Here is a 6,234-nt window from a genome sequence, read left to right as displayed (position 1 = left end):
ACACCCAGGCCATGTAAAAGAAGTTGCTATCCTGCTGTCCTGCTGCCTGAGTGAAAGGAATGGACCTGCCTCTTGAACCCAGGACCACCAAAGTGACTCCATGGCACTACCAGATAAAACTGGAGGCTCCGAGCGCCAGCTATCCTGAGGGAAGCTTTGGAGGGTACAAGCTACTAGATGGTTCGATTGGTGTTTCGCCCCTATGCCCAGCTCAGACGACCGATTTGCACATCAGGACCTCTACGGACCTCCAACAGAGTTTCCTCTGGCTTCGCCCTGCCAGGCATAGTTCACCATCTTTTGGGTCCTATCACACACGCTCATGCTCCACCTCCCCGACGGAGTAGGTGAGACAAGCTGGTGGTGTGACCGCCGCTGGAAGCACGGCGGGATCCCACCTCAGCTGGCACGCACTGTCCCTCACCTTCATTGTGCCACAGGGTTACACTCAGCGCTCTGACTCAGGCTCGTGTTAGACTCCTTGGTCCATGTTTCAAGACGGGGTGGGTGGGTAACCAATATCGCTGCAGACCCTTGGCGCCCAGTGTGGGCCTCCCCGCCCTGCAGCATGACACAGTCGGGGCGCACTGAGCATAGTCTGCCACAGTCGACAGTCACACCAGGAGCAGGGGGCCACATCCCCCTTCCCTGCCCCAGTGTGCCCCGAAGGGGTGGATGGGAGCAGGTGCCCGGGGTAGGGCTCAGAGGCTGTTGAATCTCCCTCAGCCCCGTGGACACAGCATAGCTGCTGCCAGGGGGGCTGTAACACTTTCAGCCGGATCAGAGGGCAACCTGCCACCCCAAAGCCTTCCCAGCCGACCCGGAGCCGGCCACAGCACACCGCCATGGAGGAAATGCACCCTGTGGGAGCTGGATAGGGCCCAGCGGCAGGTCCCGCGGAGGGGATCCAGAACTTTCGGGCAACCAGCCTTCCCACCATGTTGAATCCTCCTGTTTACCTCTCGATGATTTCACGCCCTCTTGAACTCTCTCCTCAAAGTTATTTTCAACTTTCCCTTACGTTACTTGTTGGCTATCGGTCTCGCGCCCATATTTAGCCTTAGATGAAGTTTACCACCTACTTTGGGCTGCACTCCCAAACAACCTGACTCCGAGAAGACCCGATCCGGGTGCACTGGGGGCCGCTACCGGCCTAACACCATCCATAGGGTGAGCCTAAATCAGAAGGACTTGGGCCTCCTGAGCGACGACGGGAAGTCGGTCTTCTTTACGCCACATTTCCCACGCCCGCCGTCGTGTGGGGATTGGGCACTGAGCTCTTCCATCTTCACTCGCCATTACTGAGTTTCTTTTCCTCCGCTTAGTAATATGCTTAAATTCAGTGGGTCGCAACGTCTGATCTGAGGTCGTAGTCTGAAAAAACGCCAAAGCGTCGGGGGGAGCAGCTGGAGAAGGCCACTTGGGTCCCGGCAGCATGCGCCCTCTTTCCCTGGATCTGATCTGGAGGGGTTTCGCCCTCCCCGGGAAGCTGGCCGCAGAGGAGGGCACCCAAGGCACATGCAAGTGGGCAGCCCGTGGGACACCACAGACAGCCATGTGTGGCATGCAGCTAGGTTCCCCGGGACGGGCTCGGGTTAGACTGGTCACCGGGCCCCTCTCCCACCGAGGCAGGGAAGCAGGGCTAGGCATGCCGGCAGCATACCTCCGCAGCAGGACCCAGTGAGAGACCCTGCCATGGGAGATCGGGGTGTCTGACCTTGTGGGGGGACGAAGGAAAGCGGAGCTAACCCTGCAACGGTCCCAGCCACGGCATAGGGAAGCCCCAGGGCGACTGACGATTGAGCGACCCTCAGACAGGCATTGCCCCAGGAGCAACCCGGAGCCACAAGGTTCATTCGAAGTGTCGATGATCAATGTGTCCTGCATTTCACACTAATTCTTGCAGCTAGCGCTGCATTCTTCATCAACGCGCGAGCCAAGTGATCCACCGACAAGAGTCACAGGTAACTTTTCATAAACGTTCACCCACCAGCGGGCGGAGAGGCAGAAGGAAGGCAAAAGGAAGGCAATGCCGTCCGTCCACCGCCCGCGCATAAAGACGGCCCTGGCGCCCTGTTCAAGGCTTTCTCTCTGGGAGTCAGACTGCACTGTTGGGAGAAAAAAAGCGTTACAAGGCGCTCGGCCCGGGAGTCCCCCCTGCCTACCCACAGGCGAGGGGGGCACCCATAGCGATGGGAGCAGGCAGCAGCCCCACCGCAGCCAGTCCCTCCTGGATTAACCAGGAGGGACCGCGTGAATCTTAAAACCCCTCAGCCCGGCCGCACGGGACCAGGTCAAACCGAGTACCTGACAACGAGGGAGGGTTGCCCCACCTGCACGTCAGCCATCTGTCACCAGGCAGGTCCAAGCTGGTGGGAAGCCTACCAAACCCAGGTGGCTCCCCATCCCGCATGCCTCCCACGGAATGCAGCCAGGGGTCCCCTCGCAGGCCCTCACCTCCTTCTCTTTTAGGCCTCCCTGTCATGTGAGAATGGCTGCTCCTCGGTCGCCCGAAGCCTGGACGGGCCAGGACTCGGGCACAGGAGGGTCCGGGCAAGTGGGCCTTTCAGGGTGGGGGGGTGGTCCCAGCCCAGGCAGGCACTGCCATTCAGTTTCCCCCCCACCGCGGGGGTCATGTCGGGTGAGCGTGGGTTCTTTCTCAGGAGGGACCACCGCTGTGCCCCTCCCAGAGAGAGACACAGGGGCCGGGGGCCACCCCTCTCCCTCGGTAGGCCCAGTCCTCACCCAAGCATCCCATGTGGCCACGGACCGCTCCACTGGCCGGGGTGCACAAGGGCAGAGCCGGGCCCTGTGCAGAGGGTGTGCTCGCAGGAGGCGGCCGAGGGTTTCGGGCTGGCGCCGTCCGTCGCTTGGGCCGCTCCGCTGCTAATGATCCTTCCGCAGGTTCACCTACGGAAACCATGTTACGACTTTTACTTCCTTTAGATAGTCAAGTTTGATTGTCTTCTTGGCGCTCTACCAGGGCCGTTGCCGACCCCGGAGGGGCCAATACAAGTACCTCACTAAACCATTCAATCGGTAGTAGCGACGGGCGGTGTGTACAAAGGGCAGGGACTTAATCAACGCAAGCTTATGACTCGATATTACTGGGAATTCCTCGTTCATGGGAAATAATTGCAATCCTCGATCCCTATCAAGAACAGGGTTCAGAGGGTTACTGTCGGTGAAGGGTAGACACATGCTGATCTGTTCAGTGCAGCACGCGTGCAGCCCCAGACATCTAAGTGCATCAAAGACCTGTTATTGCTCGATCTCGTGTGTCTGAGCGCCACTTGACCCTCTAAGTAGTTGGACGCCGACCGCTGGGGGTCGCGTAACTAGTTAGCATGGAGGAGTCTCGTTCGTTATCGGAATTAACCAGACGAATTGCTCCCCCAACTAAGATCGGCCATGCACCACCACCCACCGAATCGAGAAAGAGCTATCAATATGTCAATCCTTTCTGTGTCCGGGCCGGTGAGATTTCCAGTGGTGAGTCAAATTAGGCCGCAGGCTCCACTCCTGGTGCTACCTTCCGTCAATTCCTTCAAGTTTCAGTTTTGCAACCATACTCTGCCCGGAACCCAACGACTGCTCAGCGGGTCCGCCGGATCGCTAGTTGGCATCGTTTATGGTTGGAACTACAACGGTATCTGATCGTCTTCGCACCTCCGACTTTTGTTCTTGATTAATGAAAGCATTCTTGGCAAATGCTTTTGCTTTGGTTCGTCTTGCGCTGGTCCAAGAATTACACCTGTAGTGGCACAATACGAATGACCTTGGGCGTCCGTCTTAATCATGGCACCAGGTCAGAAAACCAACAAAATAGAACTGGAGTCCTATTCCATTATTCCTAGCTGAAGTATTGAGGCGACCGACCTGCTTTGATCACTCTAATTTTTTCAAAGTCAATGTTTTGGACCCCCAGGACACCTAGTCAAGAGCATCGAGGGGCTGGGAGAGGCGGTAGCTCGCCTCGCGGCAGACTGCCAGCTGGATCCCAAGATCCAACTACAAGCTTTTTAACTGCAGCAACTTTAATATACGCTATTGGAGCTGGAATTACCGCAGCTGCTGGCACCAGAGGTGGAGAGGTACGTTTGCATGGGCACCGGCAGGCCCAGCCGTCTCCCTGGAAGGGAGAGGCAGTCCGAGGTGCAGCCTGTGCAAGACGCAGGGGTGCCGAAGTCTGGCGGTGGCGGCACCCCTCGGAATGGTTGTTCCAACTGCTGCGGAAATGCGCTGGGCAGAGACGGGTGATGGCGTGGCATGCGGGGCCTACAGAAATGCCAAGCAGCAGCGTTCAAGGGCCTGGCACAACCTGACCCCTTCCACTCGGGTCAGACCACTGGGAGGCTCCCTGTGCCCAGTAGACCCCTGTCTCAGGCCCCTGGCAGAGCGGCAGGCCAGGAGACTGAGCCTGGTGCACCTGGACCCCGTCGGGGCTCCCGAGCAGAGGTGAGGCCTCCCCGGGACAGCGGGCCCTCATCCTGGGCACCATGCCACAGTTCGGGCCGGGAGACGGAGCCCCGAGCTCGGGGGTGTCCTGGCTAGGGGTGGGCAGAATTTGCGCAGTCGCGCTACGCAAAGCTCCGCGAAACGGTAAAACATCTCCGCGAACATGCAGAAATTCCACGAACACGGGGAAATGCTTGTTCGCGTTGCTTTTTTCCTGTTGGCGATCGCTGTTTGCGTGCTTGGGGGGAAATATCTTGCAAACACGCATTTTGAGAATACGAACAAGCAACAAATTCCGGGAAGCCACGGAACGCAGAATTTTGGGCAATTCTGCGTTTTCCACGGAACACGAAATTACCCAAATTCCTCAAATTTCGCGAGCGGAATGGAATTTACCGCCCAGGCCTAGTCCTGGCCCATCTGGCTGCCTGCTGAGGACCACTTGGCCAAGACGGGTTTTGGAGTACCCTTTCCCTAGTAATCCGGAGGAAGGGTAACCCCCTTCCTGGTAACCCGTGCGCACTGTGAGACTGAGGGGACCCAAGGCGCGGGTGCGCCTGACCTCCAGGAGCCCTGGCTGGGATAGGGGAGGCAAATGAGTTCTCATTGAGACTTCCAGGGCAGCCCGGTCATCTGGTCGCCCCATTGGAAAGCATTGCGCACAACCAGATGGCTGGGCGTGAAGGATGCCAATCTGCCAACTCCGAGCCTTCGTGGGAGGGCGCCCGCCAGCCCTTCAGAGGTTTCGGGGGCTCTGCGTCCTGGGGGCTCGGAGCCCCCGGCTCGGCCTCGGCCCAGGCTGTGGACAGGTGTCCACAATGGAACTCTGACCCAGGGTCCCCCAGGCACCTTGACAGGCAGGCAAAGCAGGAGGGGGGCCTGCTCGGGCCTGAAGGACCCCCGTCCTGGGACTATGTTGGAGCAGGGGGACAGAGCCCAGTCCCCTAAGCCAGGCCAGAGGTCTTGGCTGGCACAAACAGGGGAGGACTCCTCAAGGCCCGCGTCTCCGGTGCCCTGCCACGTGGCAGGCCCGAGGATGAAGCCAGGGGTGGGGAGGACACGCTCCACCCCAGGGCCACCAAGGGCCCCTGCCGGAGCTCCTGAACCCAAACCGAGCTGGGGAATGCCCGACAGGCCCCGGGCCCATGGCAGAGCAGAGGACGGAGCCCAGTGTAGGGAGCACCCAGCCAGAGCTCTCGGGCCCAGACGCACAAGGGAGGACTGCTCTGGCCCGATGGAGCCCGTCTCGGGCACTCTGCCACACAGCAGGCAAGAGGACAGAGCCCCAGACAGGGGAGAAGGTGGTGCCTAGTCTCAGGCCATCTGATCCCCAGCTGAGAACCGCCAGCCCAGGGGCGGTTCCGGCATACCCTGTCCCTAGTAATCTGGAGGAAAGCTACCCTTCTTTCTGGTAACCCCTGTGTACTGAGTGATGGAGGGGACCCAGGGCACGGGGGCTCCCGACCTCCTGGAGCCCTGGCTGGGATCGGGGAGGCAAACAAGCCCTTGTCTGGACTTTAAGGCCAGCCCGGCCATCTGGTCACCCCTTTGGAAAACATTGCACGCGACCAGATGGCCAAGGGGAAAGGCGTGACCAGATGGCTGGGACCAAAGGACACTACTCTTACCACCCCGAGCCTTCACTGGAGGGCTCCCACCTGCCCATGCAGCGTTTGGGGGCTCAGTGTCCCGGGGGCTCAGAGACCCCAGCTGGGCCCTAGGCCCAGGGCTGAGAACAGGGGTCCCTGGCAGACCTCTTAACCAGGCCCATGGCGG

The 6,234-nt window shown here is 59.7% G+C and overlaps 1 non-coding gene and 1 pseudogene across 1 annotated transcript; both read right to left on the bottom strand.

Annotated features, from left to right (window-relative positions):
- Positions 1-1,804: 1,804 nt before the first annotated feature.
- LOC146785764 (5.8S ribosomal RNA) lies at positions 1,805-1,960 on the bottom strand. The gene has a single exon (XR_014971043.1). It is a non-coding gene; the product is annotated as a 5.8S ribosomal RNA (ribosomal RNA).
- Positions 1,961-2,895: 935 nt separating this feature from the next.
- On the bottom strand, positions 2,896-3,579 carry LOC146785763 (18S ribosomal RNA; annotated as a pseudogene; the record flags this gene model as incomplete).
- Between the last annotated feature and the right edge of the window lie 2,655 nt (positions 3,580-6,234).

This window comes from Triturus cristatus, chromosome 11 (genome assembly GCF_964204655.1).
Source record: "Triturus cristatus chromosome 11, aTriCri1.1, whole genome shotgun sequence".
Taxonomy (NCBI): domain Eukaryota; kingdom Metazoa; phylum Chordata; class Amphibia; order Caudata; family Salamandridae; genus Triturus; species Triturus cristatus.
Note: the sequence above shows the minus strand (reverse complement) of the source record. Positions and strands in the feature narration are given on the sequence as shown.